We start from the raw sequence: 12,830 nt of genomic DNA on the forward strand, positions 1-12,830 counted from the left end.
AGAGCAGATCAGTGATCGTGGGCAGGTTGCCTTAACTTCTTTCTGTTTCAATTGTCCCACCTGTAAAATGGGGCTAAGAATAGTAACAACCTCACAGGGTCATTGTTAAGGGTTGAATTGTATCCCCCACCAAAGGGTATGTTGACATCCTAGCTTCCCAGAGCCCGTGAAGGTGACCTTGTTTGGAAATAGGGCCTTTGGAGATGTTATTAGTTAACCTGAGGTTATACTCCAGTAGCTCCCTGTTGCCGGGTGGAGTCAATTCTGACTCATAGCCACCCTATAGGACAGTGTAGAACTGCCCCATAGGGTTTCCAAGGAGCAGCTGGTGGATTTGAACTGCTGCCCCTTTGGTTAGCAGCCGAGCTCTTAACCACTGTGCCACCAGGGCTCCTACTGGAGTAGGATGGGCACTAATCCAATATGACCGGTGTCTTTATAAAAAATGAAGTGACAGAGAGACACAGAGAGAAGATGGCCAGGCTAAGGTGGAGGCAGAGATTGCAGAGGTACATCTATAAGCCAAGGGGCCCTTGAGGATGGCCAGAGACCACCAGAAGCCAGAAGAGACAAGAAAGCGTCTTCCCCTAGAGCCTTCAGAGGAAGCATGGCCCTGCCAACACCTTAATTTCAGACTGCTAACCTCCAGAACCGTGAGACAATACATTTCTGTTGTTTTAAGCCACATAGTTTATGGTACTTTGGTCCTGTGGCCTTAGGAAACTAATAGTCGCCGTGATGAGTGAATACCTGTAAAGCACTCAGGATTGCGCTGGCTCATTTAAGTATGTTAAACAGGAAATTTTTGGTAGATTAACCACGAGGTGCATGAGATTGCTAAGCCATTGCACATGCTATTTCCTCTGCTTGACATACAACTCTTTCCTATCCCTCATTCACCTGCCTTCCTCTGTTAGCTTAAATGCCACCTCCTCCCGGAAGTCCTCTGGGTCCTCAGTGCCTTGCTCCCCTCAACGAGGTAGGAATGATCTGAGACCTCTGCATGCCCCATGCCTGGCAAGCAGGGTGGGTGTGCTGAGTTAATGGAAGAACAAACCAGAACGTGTTTCAAAGGATGAACAGAGGTTTCTATTCTTGTCCATGACCTTCTACCGGGGCCCCAAGGCTCTGGCTCCTTCCTTGGGAGTTTCCGGGAAGAGGAGGTGGTGAATCGGTGATGCGCTGAAGCTGATGTGGGCATCTCTTCTCAGCTCTGCCTCCATGACATCATGCTGAAATTGGCCAAGGTGGGAGTATTTACACCATGGAAAGCAGCAAACACCACATATCAGGCTTGTTTTTTTTGTTTTTGTTTTTAAGAGAGATGGCTTACCAGTACACCACCAGTTGTGATTCTGGGGGCCAGAAGAATGCTGACTGTTTCAGTCTGAACGAGAAGATCTTCCCGCTGCTGCCTGGACTTCCTCTGCTCAGTCGCCCCTCCCCTGCGGGCTAACTGCAGCACCCTGGTGGATGTCCTCATGGATGTCCTTGTGGACACCCTCATGGATGCCCTTGGCAGCTGCAGTCTCTTGGGACACAGGCCTGGGCTTCTTCAGCCCTAGGCCCACAACGCCCAGCCCAGCGTGTGAGCTGGCAGTAAATGCTTGTCGATTGACTGACAGACAGTTCCTGGCAAGTGGTTCTGCAAAGGTTTGACCTTTCCCCATGCGATTGCGGGGAAACCACGGCAGCCTGAGCTTTCAGTAAAAAGGAGCCTCTTTGAGGAAGGGAGTCTTTGCATAAACTCACCACAACTGCCTGGAAGCCGAGTCATTGCAGCCCTTCCTCCCTGGGTGTGCAGCATCTGGGAAGACCCAGGTGCCTCTGGGCCCTGGCTCCCTGAAGTGCAAGATAAGGAAGAGGAGGGGTCGGAGACTTTGGGGCAGGTGACTTCGCTGGGAGGGCTGGGTGAGTGTTGAGGGGCTTGCACACACATGTGCACACACACCAGCACACGTGAGGCGTACATATGTCTGCAAATGCAGGTAGCATTTGTCACTTGGATTATGGTCTGATCTCTGGAGGGCTGATGGAACCACCCAACGACAAAACCCTCTGTTGTCAGGTTGATTCGGACTCATAGCAGCCCGATAGGACAAAGTAGAACTGCCCCACAGGGTTCCCAAGGAGCAGCTGGTGGATTCAAACTGCAGACCTTTTGGTTATCAGCCATAGATTTTAACCACTGCATCACCAGGACTCCGATGGAGCCACAGGAGGTGTGACTATGATGCTGATCTCTGTGTCCTGCACCCAGTCACCCCCCTGCCGAGGCCCAGACTTGTGCATGTGGCCCCTGCATGGAGGGGGTCTATACTCATCCCCGTACGTGTAAGCGTGGGGGGTGTGGGATTGACATGGCTGCCTAAGGCACATGCAGGCTCCAGCAGAGCAGCAGATGCAGAGTAAGCGCTGGGGAGCTGGAAGTGGCCTCTCTGCTGCATGTCTGTGCCTGCGGGTGCCCCACTGGAGAACAGGCTTGCAGAGGGTAGGGCTCTGCTCCTTCACGGCTGCATCCGTAGCACTTGGCACGGTGCGGGGCACATAAAAACCCAAAAAACCAAACCCACTGCCATCGAGTCGATTCTGACTCATAGCGACCCTGTAGGACAGAGTAGAACTGCCTCATAGAGTTTCCAAGGAGCGAGCGCCTGGTGGATTCAAACTGCTGACCTTTTGGTTAGCAGCTGTAGCACTTAACCACTACACCACCAGGGTTTCCACTGGGCACATAAAAAAAAGGTGCTTAATAAAATATCTGTTCATGCGAAAGCATGCACACATACATGCCTGTGCTTATAAGACCAGGTACACGCACTTTCCAAGGTGGGAACATGGGTGGGTGGGGCGGTATGTGCTTTTCTATGGGACGTGTTAACAGGGAGCTTATGTCTGTGTTCACGTGCTTACAGAGCGTGCATGCATGAGTGGGGGTGAGTACTGGCTGGACTTCATGACCCTGCGTGATGGCTCTCACACTATGTGGGAATCCCTGTCTATGTGCTTCAATTGTACGTGCACATGGGTGCGTGAGCAAGTGTATGATTTCCTGTGCCAATTCGCATACACATTTGTCTACACATGTATGTGGTATGTACACTGGGGGCATTTGTGAGAAAGATTACAGAGTGGTAGGTAGCAGTTCAGGCTTTGGAACCAAAATGTCCAAGTTCAAATCCTGATCTCATGTCTTCCTATCTTTGCAAACGTGGTGGTTGTTGTTAGCTGCTGTTGGAGCCAGCCCCTGACTCATGGTGACCCCATGCACAATGGAATGAAACACTGCCCAGTCCTGCACCTTCCTCATCACCAGTTGGGAATTGGACGGTTGTGATCCATGTTTTCATTGGCTGATTTTCAGAAGTAGATAGCCAGGCCTTTCTTCCCAGTCCGTCTTACTGGAAGCGCCACTGAAATCTGCTCAGATCAGTAACAACAGTGACAGACAAGTGGTGGGTGTCCATGAGGTGCATTGGCCAGGAACAGACCTGGGTCTCCCACATGGGAGTCAAGAATTCTACCATTGAACCCCATGCGAATGTGGACAAGTTACTTAAACTCTTTGTGCCTCAGTTTCTTCATCTGCAAGATGGGGATAACCACTGTATATACTGCCTCGTAGAGTTGTTTTAGAGAGTGTATGAGACACTAGTATCTGGCACACAGTATGTGCTTAGTACATGTCACCTGTTGCTGTTTTCATTTGCATGTTGCACATACATGTGTGTCCCCCAGGGTACCTCCCCACCCTAGCCCTGGGGAGACAAAGATTCTGGCTGATGGCTACCAAGATTAGCCTGTGTCTCCTGGTCTACGATGATTGGAGGTGGGGAAAGGTCTGCGTGAAGCTTTCTCCACTCAGGCCATCACACCACTTTCTCCTTGACCTTCCATCCTCCTGGGCTGGAGGGATCTGCTTCTGCCAGAACAGCTCACTGAGCTTTGGGGAGACTGGATGAGGAGCTCAGTCCAGGGTAAAAGGTGGCCCCAAGTTGCCCACAGTGGAGCCACTTGGAGGTGGTACTAAGTGTGCCCATCACAGGCCCGCTGGGCCAGGCTCTTCCGCAAATCCCCATCAAACTGGAAAAGCCTGGTACTTTTCAGAGTCTGAAAAGACCTATAATGCTCAGGAAGGAAACACTGTACCTCAGAAAGCATTAGAGGAGTCTGCGTCCCTGAGAGTGGTTAAAGAGGATGAGGGCCCCGTCACCCCTGCCTGGGCCCTATAAGGGGCTGGAGGGTGCAAGGACCTTTGAGGTCATCTAATTTAGATCATTCATTCTGTACCAAGTCATTCAAATCCCATCTCCATTCTAGACCCTGGGGGTATAAGACCCCCCTTGCGCTCATGGGGCTTGAGATTAAGTGTATAAGCAACAATAGCACAGTGCGTCTGTGATATGATGGGACGTACAGGGGTTGGAGGAGGGATAATTCACCCAGATCTGGAGGATCAGGGAAAGCTTCCTGTAGGAGGTGGCATCTGAGTTGAGATCTGAAGGATGAGAACTAGTTTAGCCAGGAAGACGGCAGGGAGAGTGTGCAGCACCTGGCAAAGGCCCGGAGGAAACAGGCCTGCCTGGCTGAAGCAACCAATACCGGGAGATGAGGTGGAAGGTGGAACTTGAGGTATAAGCAGAGCCATGGGAGCTACACATGGGGCCAGAGACCAGCCTAACTCAGGGAGCAGCAATTCTGTGTCCTGGTGAAACCAGCTTCATTGCAGCTTCCCCCTGCTCTGCTGCGGCTCTTCCCCCACTTTAACTGCAGCCCTTCAATATCGCGACTTCTAACTGTAGTTTGTCCGGCACCAAATCTTTGCGCATGTGCACGTCAAGGCCTTGGCACCTGTGCAGATCAAGAGAATCTTGTCCTTAGCATGACCAGACCTGAGCAACACTGGAAGGGAAGATATTCTCCAGCACACAGTTCCACCCGAGCCCCTTTGGAAAGTGACAAGTCCTACAATGCGAACTTCTTGTGAAGAGTGACTAAACCGGACTCAGCACCCGGATCACCAAATTTGGGCATGGAAGGGCTCAGGGTGTAGGGTTTTAGGCTCCAATCCCTGCCCCCCTGCCCCGGGACTTGAGGACATAAAAAAGGTCTCCCATCCCCTGGGGAGGGAAAGCATATGGTCTTTCGGCCACTAGGCCCCATGTTGATCCTTGTCTGCGCAGACAATAAATTTGCCACTTTCTGTTTCCTTTGCAATTAGTGTCCTTCTTATTTCAATCAGCTAATAGAACAGGACAAGCACCCAAGGCATTCAGTTACACTGGGGAGAGCCCCTGAGAGGGAGTGGAACTGACTGTGGAGAGGAGGGCTGTCTTAGGCTGGGTTCTGTAGAGAAGCAAAATCAGTGAAGAATATGTGTGAGTATATAGAGAGAGATTTATTTCACAGAAATGGCTCACACAGTTGTGGAGGTTGGCAAGTCCCAAATCCATGGGTTAGGCATCAGGCTGGAGGCTGCTTCTGACTCACGTGGTTGCAGGAGCTGAGGAACCAAAATCTGCAGGTCAGGCAGCAGGCTGCTAGCTTACGTCCCAAGAACTGGAGGTCAGAGGATGACAAGTTGGATGCAGGATGGAGACAGGGAGCTTTGCCAGGACAACTATATATATTGAGTGCAGGCCACACCCCCAAGAAAACGCCCCTTTCAACTGATTGGCTGCTCACATCAGATCACGAGATGGAGGATGATTACATAATATCTGCCAAACCACTGAAGTTCATGGTCTAGCTAAACTAACACATAACATTAACCATCACGAAGGCCTTGAAACAGCCATTCATTCACTCAACAAATATTTAGTAGCCACTCTTGTGTGGCAGGCCCTGTTCTAGAGGCTCTGCTGTGAACAGAAGAGGCTCAGTCCTTGCGGAACTGATAGTCTAGTGTGGAGACAGACGCCCAAGAGACATGCAAATGAGCACACTCTGTGAGCGCTGTCTGAGTGGAAAGAGGGCGAGGCTGGGGCCTTAAAGCTGCTTTTAGGGGGGTGATGGGGAGGCCTCTGGCAGTGGGAACTTGTTGAACACACGCTTGATTGAAGTAAGGGAAGGAGCTGGTCATTCCATTGTCAGGGTGGGGGGTTCTAGGTGGAGGGAACAGCCAGCACAAAAGCCCTGAGGGGAAGCCAGTGTGTTTGAGGAGCCGCAAGGCAGCCCGTGTAGCTGGAGCAGAGAAAACAGGAGAAGAGAGACAGATGAACTCAGGTGACGGAGACCAGCTCAGAGAAGGCCTTGCCAGCCACAGTGAGGAAGTTGGGTTTATTCTACACATAATGAGAAGGCTTTGGAGGGCTAAGAAAACGGGCGCACCGTAATCTGTTTTTTGTTTTAAGATGATCACTCTGTGAGGAGACTGACTTTTTGGCAGTGGAGGCACAAAGGTAGATCGTCCAGTGGGTGATGAGGCCTCGGTGCAGGGTGGGGGCTGTGGAGGCAGATTCTGGGAATGCTTCCAAGATAAGACCGACGGGACTTCCTGGCGGATGACAAAGAGGGAGGCTAGGATGGCCTGGAGCTGTGGCCATCCTGGTCCCCAGCCTCGCATGCAGCCACCCCTTTGGCCTGGTCCCAGGGGGGGTGGAAAGTGGCCACTCAGGAGCATGATCCTGACTGCTGCTGTTATTGGTCCTCTGCTCTGCAGGCTCCACGAATTCACTGTGCCCTCACAATTATCCTTGGGCTGGGTCTTCCCACCCCCATTTTGCAGATGGTAGTGTAGATGCTCCAACACAGGAACGGCCTTGTCCAGGTCACTCAGCCCTAAGGTGGGTTAGGACAGTACAGTCTCCTGTCCAGCTCTGGGTCTAGTGCCCCTCCTGCCACAGCACTCTAAATCAGTTCTCATCATGGGGTGGTTTTGTCCCTGGGGGACATTTGGCAATGTCTGGAGACACTCTAGATTGTCACAACTAGAGGGGGTTGCTACTGGCGTCTAGTGGGGTGGTGGCCAGGGATGCTACTGGATATCCTAAAATGTACAAGACAACCCCGCAACATAGAATTGTCCAGCCCAAGTGCCAACAGTGGTGGCGCTGGGAAACCTGCTCTAAATCCCTATGAAGGCTGGAGACCCTATAGCTCCACAGCCTCCCCTGACCTTCCAGGACTTCTTGAAGACCTCTCAAGGGGTTTGGCAGCCCCTTCCAGAAACGGAAGTGAGCCTGTGCCAAGGTGGCAGTGGGCAGCCAACCACTGTGGGGGCAGTTTCCCCCGTGACAGCAGCTGTTTCTTGGAAAACTGAACTTGGCTTCGTTTGTGGCTTTTCTTCTCCTTTTCAATCAGCCTTGGGTGTTTGGGGCACGTTCATCTGAGGACAGTCTCTGAGGGTTCTGCATATCCCCAGCCCAGGTGGGATGGCAGCGCAGCTTGGTCTTGTCACAACCCTGCTGAGGAACTGTCCCTGTTTCCCACCAACAGGGTAAAGTCCTGGTCCTGTTCCTTTGTAGGGATGCTTCTCCAGACTCTGGACACCGCCTTGCTCACCACTCTGGGCCTCACCACTTCCCTCTTGCTCTTGTGGCTTCTTGCCGGCCCTCCCCACACCAGGGCACTCATTGTCCCCTGAACAGCCCATAAGTCCCGCCCTATGTCTCTGGTTTACCAAAGAGCCAACTTGGGGCTCGGTTGGTCCTCTTGTTGAATGCTTCTTTCTCTTTCAATCTGCTCTTGTCTTTATTGTTTCAGTTTTTTATTCTCTTCCATGTTTATTTTGCTGTTCTTTTTCTAAACTTCTTGAGATGGATGTTTGGAACATTAATTTTTTTTTTTAAGTTTGCTTCTTTTCTAATTTATGAATTTTTTTAATTGCAGTACAAATATACATAAATCATTTGCCAATTCAATTTTTTACATGTATAATTCAGTGTCATTGATTACATTCTTCATGTTGTGCAACCATTACCATTATCTTTTTTGGAATCTTTCCACTACCATTAACATAAACTCAATGCCTCCTAAGCAAGGAGCCCTGGTGGCTAACCGAAAGGCTGGTGGTTTTAACCCACCAGCTGCTCTACGCGAGAAAGATGTGCCAGTCTGCTTCTGTAAGATTACAGCCTTGGAAACCCGAGGGGGAAGTTCTATTCTGTCCTGTAGGATTGTTATGAGTTGTATGTGACTCAGCAACACACAACAGCAACACAGCCCCCTAGGCAAAAACTTCCTCTTTCCCCTTCTCTACTATCCCTGGTAAATGTTAATAAGGCTTGATTTCTATATATTTGTCTATTTCATATGAGTGAGGTCATACAGTATTTGTTCTTCTGTGACTCACTTGTTTCACTCAGCAGCATGTTTTCAAGTCTCATCCATATTGTGGTGTGTATCACGACTTCATTTCTCTTTATGGCTGAGTAATATTCCATTGTATGCATATGCAACATTTTGTTTATCCATTCATCTGTTGGTGGACACTTAGGTTGTTTCCACCTTTTGGCTATTGTAAATAGTACTGCAGTGAACATTGGTGTACAAGTTTCTGTTTGTGTTTCTGCTTTCAAGCCTTCTGGATATATACCCAGGATTTGGATTGCTGGATTATATGGTAATTCTATGTTGAACTTTTTGAGGAACTGCCATATTGTTTTCCACAGCGGCTCTACCATTTTACATTCCTACCAACAATGGATGAGGGCTCTAAATTCTCCACATCCTCCCCAACACCTGTTGTTTTCCGTTTTTCTGACCATAACCATTCTAGTGGGGGTAAGGTGGTTTCTTGTTGTGGTTTTGATTTGCATCTCCCTAATGTTGAGTATCTTTTCATGTGCCTGTTAGCCATTTGTATAGCCTCTTTGGTGAAATGTCCACATTCTTGCCCCTCTTTTGATTGAGTTGTTTGTCTTTTTTGTTGCTAAGTTTGAATATTAGCCCCTTATCAGATGTACAGTTCCTGAAAATTTTCTCCCAATCTGTAGGTTGTCTCTTCACTTTGTTGAAGTCCTTTGATGAACAAAAGTATTTAATTTTTCTGAGGTCCTGTTTATCTATTTTGTCTTTTCTACTCATGCTTTTGGTGTCCTATCTGATCATCCGTTGTTAAAAACTAGGTCTCATAGCCATAGCCCTGTGTTTTCTTCTAAGAATTTTATGGTTTTAGTTTTTACATTTAGGGCCTTGGTCCATTTTGAATTGTTTTTTGTATGTGCTGTGAGACATGAATCTTGCTTCGTTCTTCTGCATGTGGAAATCCAATATTCCCAGCACCATTTATTACAGAGACTCTTCCTTCCCCCATTGAATGGACTAAGCACCATTGTCAAAGATCAATTGACTGTAGATGTATGGGTTTATTTCTGGACTCTCATTTCTATTCCATTGGTCTATATGTTTATCATTATACCAAAACCAGGCTGTTTTAATTACTGTGGCTTTATAGTATGTTTTGAAATCAGGAAGTATGAGTCCTCCTACTTTATTTTTCTTCTTTGCGTTTGCTTTAGCTATTCTGGATCCCTTGCCCTTCCATATAGATTTGAGGATTGATTCTTCTGTTTCTGCAAAGAAGGCTATTGGAATTTTGTTAGGGAACACATTGAATTTGTAGATTGCTTTGGATAGTATTGACATCTTAACTATATTAAATGTTCCAATCCATGAGCACGGAATGTCCTTCCATTTATTTAGGACTTCTTTAATTTCCATTTTTTTAGGTCCTCTTTCATTTCTTTTAGTAATGTTTTAGAGTTTTCAGTATACAAGTCTCACTTTCCTGGTTAAATTTATTCCTAGATACTTCATTCTTTTAGATGCTATGGTAAATGGTATTACTCCCTTAATTTTCTTTTTATATTGCTCATTGCTGATGTATAGAAACCCAACTGATTTCTGTGTGTTGACTTTGTACCCTGCCACCTTGCTGAATAAATTTATTAGCTCTAATAGCTTTCTTGTAGAATCATAGGATTCTTCTCTATATAAGATCATGTCATCTGTGAAAAGGGATCATTTTACTTCTTCCTTTCCAGTTTGGACTCCTTTTGTTTCTTTATTTGTCTAGTCTAATTGCTCTGGCTAGGACTTAAAGTACAATGTTGAAAAGCAGTGGTGAGAGTGCACATCCTTGTTTTGCTCCTGATATTATGGGAAAACTCTCAGCCTTTCTGCACTACATATGATGTTAGCTGTAGGTTTTTCATAAATACCTTTGTTACATTGAGGAATTTTCCTTCTATTCCTAACTTGTTGAGTCTTTTTATCGTGAAAGGATATTGAATCTTGTCAAGTACCTTTTCTGTGTTGAGATGATCATTTTAATTTATGAATTTTTAAGGCTATGACTTTCCATCTAAGCACCATTTTAGCTGTATCCCCTAAGTTTTGATAGGTATTTTTAAATATCATTCAGTTCTAAATATTTTCTAATTTTTCCATTGTGATTTTTCTAATTGGCCCTGGGGTTATTGAGAAGTGTATTTCTTGGGGACCACAACTACCACAGCCTCCACCAGACTGAGTCCAGCACAACTAGAAGGTGCCTGGCTATCACCAACCACTAACCGCTCTGACAGGGATCACAACAGAGGGTCCCAAACACAGCTGGAGAAAAATGTACAACAAAATTCTAACTCACAAAAAGAAAAAAGACCAGACTTATTGGTCTGACAAAGACTGGAGAAACCCAAGAGTATGGCCCCAGACATCTTCATAGCTCAGTAATGAAGTCACTCCTGAGGTTCATCCTTCAGACAAAGGTTAGACAGTCCCATAAAACAAAATGAGACAAAAATGGGCACACCAGCCCAAGGGCAAGGAAGAGAAGGCAGGAGGGGTCAGGAAAGCTGGTAACGGGGAACCTAAGGTCGAGAAGGGGAGAGTGTTGACATGTCATGGGGTTGGCAACTAATGTCACAAAACAATATGTGTATTAATTGTTTCATGAGAAATCAGTTTGCTCTGTAAACATTCATCTAAAGTACCAAAAAAAAAAAAGTGTATCTCTTGGTTTTCCCCTGTGCATGTTTTCAGAAAGTTTTCGAATGCCCTCCCATGTCTTTTTTTGTTGTTGTTATTGAGCATAGACACAAGAAAACACACACCAATTCAACCATTTCTACATGTACAATTCAGTGACACTGATTACATTCTTCGAGGTGTGCAACCATGCTCACCCTCCTTTTCTGAGTTGTCCTCTCCCATTAACAAACTCACTGTCCCTAAAGTTCCTGTCTAATCTTTCGAGTTGCAGTTGTCACTTCGATCCCATATAGAAGGTTTTTAAAAGAGCACAATGCTCCCCCTAGTAGTCCTACTCTGATGCCACGAGGTATGAGCTGGATCCTGAGAACATGAGTCCACTGCTGTACTTTCTATAGGTAGTAGGATTAGATGGCTAAAAAAAATTTTTAATTTTTTTCGTTGAGCTATAATTCACATACCATAAAATTCACCCTTTTAAAGTATACAATTCAGCAGTTTTTTAGCATATTCACAAGGTTGTACAACTACAACTATCTAATTCCTGAGCATTTTCATAACCCCAAAGAGAAACCCCAGTCACTGCTCATTCCTCCCTCCTGCAGCCCCTGGCAACCACTAATTTACTTTCTGCTTCTGTGTATTTTCCTATCTGGGCAGTTCCTACAAATAGCGTTGTACAATTAAAAAAAAATTATAATGTTCAAAGCTGACTTTTTTTTTTACCAGTCAAACTAAATTATTTTAGATTTTAAAACTTCAGGGAATATTTTTGGTTTAAATTTTAAAGATCATCTCAGGGCTATAGTTTCAGGGGTTCATCCAGACACCTTGGCTCCAGAAAGTCTGGAGTCCATGAGAATTCGAAGTTCTGTTCTGCATTTTCCCCCTTTTGATCAGGATTGTGCTATAGGGTTCAAAATGTTCAGTAATGGTAGCTGGGCACCATCTAGTTCTGGTCTCATGGCAAAGAGGGCAGTTGTTCAATGGAGACAATTAGCCACACATTCCATATCTTCTTCCTATTCCTGACTGTTCTTCTTCCTCTGTTTCCCCACACAAATAGAGACCAACTGTGCTTTGGATAGCCACTTGCAAGCTTTTAAGACTCCAGGCGCTGCTCCATGAAGTAGAAGGTAGAACAGAAGCACTAAACACGTTATTAGGCCAATTAACTGGGATGTCACATGAAAAAACCATGACCCTAACCCTCCAAACTAAGGAACCAAATCCCATGGGGGTTTTTGGTTGTACATAAGCAGTCTCAGCAGCTCCTTTTTTTGGCGTGGTTGTAAATGTATCTATCATACAACTTTTGCCAATGCAACTTTTTACAGGTGTACAACTTACTGACAACATTACAATAATCAGCTGTGCAACACTACCCTTAATCAATATGATTTTTCCATCACAGCTAGCCCCCCCACCCCTTTGCAACTCCCTTTTGCCCTTGGTAACCGCTAATGAACTTTGGTCTTTATACATTTGCTCTTTCTGGTTTTTTTTTTTTTAAATATAAGTGAGGTCATACAATATTTGTCCTTCTGTGACTGACTTATTTCACTCAATATAATGTCTTCAAGCTTCATCCACATTGTAACATGTATCAAGACTTCATTTCTTCTACAGCCAATTAGCATTCCATTGTATGTTTGTACCACATTTTGTTCATCCATTCATCTGTTGATGGGCATTTAGGTGGTTTCCACCTTTTGGCTATTGTGAACAGTGCTGCAATGAACATTGGTGTACAAATCTCTGTTTGAGTCTCTGCTTTCAAATATTTTGGGTATATACCTAGGAGTGGAATTGCTGGGTCATATGGTAGTTCTATTTTTAGCTCTTCGAGAAACTGCCACGTCATTTGCTCTCCCCTGTCTTTTCAAAATGAAGAA

The 12,830-nt window shown here is 46.2% G+C and overlaps 1 long non-coding RNA gene across 1 annotated transcript; it reads right to left on the bottom strand.

The window, feature by feature from the left end:
• Window positions 1–1,066: 1,066 nt before the first annotated feature.
• Window positions 1,067–1,570, bottom strand: LOC126086802 (uncharacterized). Its single transcript, XR_007519592.1, has 2 exons — window positions 1,334–1,570; window positions 1,067–1,232 (listed from the first exon to the last, which is right to left on the bottom strand). It is a non-coding gene; the product is annotated as an uncharacterized LOC126086802 (long non-coding RNA).
• Window positions 1,571–12,830: the final 11,260 nt, after the last annotated feature.

This window comes from Elephas maximus, chromosome 12, assembly GCF_024166365.1.
Source record: "Elephas maximus indicus isolate mEleMax1 chromosome 12, mEleMax1 primary haplotype, whole genome shotgun sequence".
Classification (NCBI taxonomy): Eukaryota; Metazoa; Chordata; class Mammalia; order Proboscidea; family Elephantidae; genus Elephas; species Elephas maximus.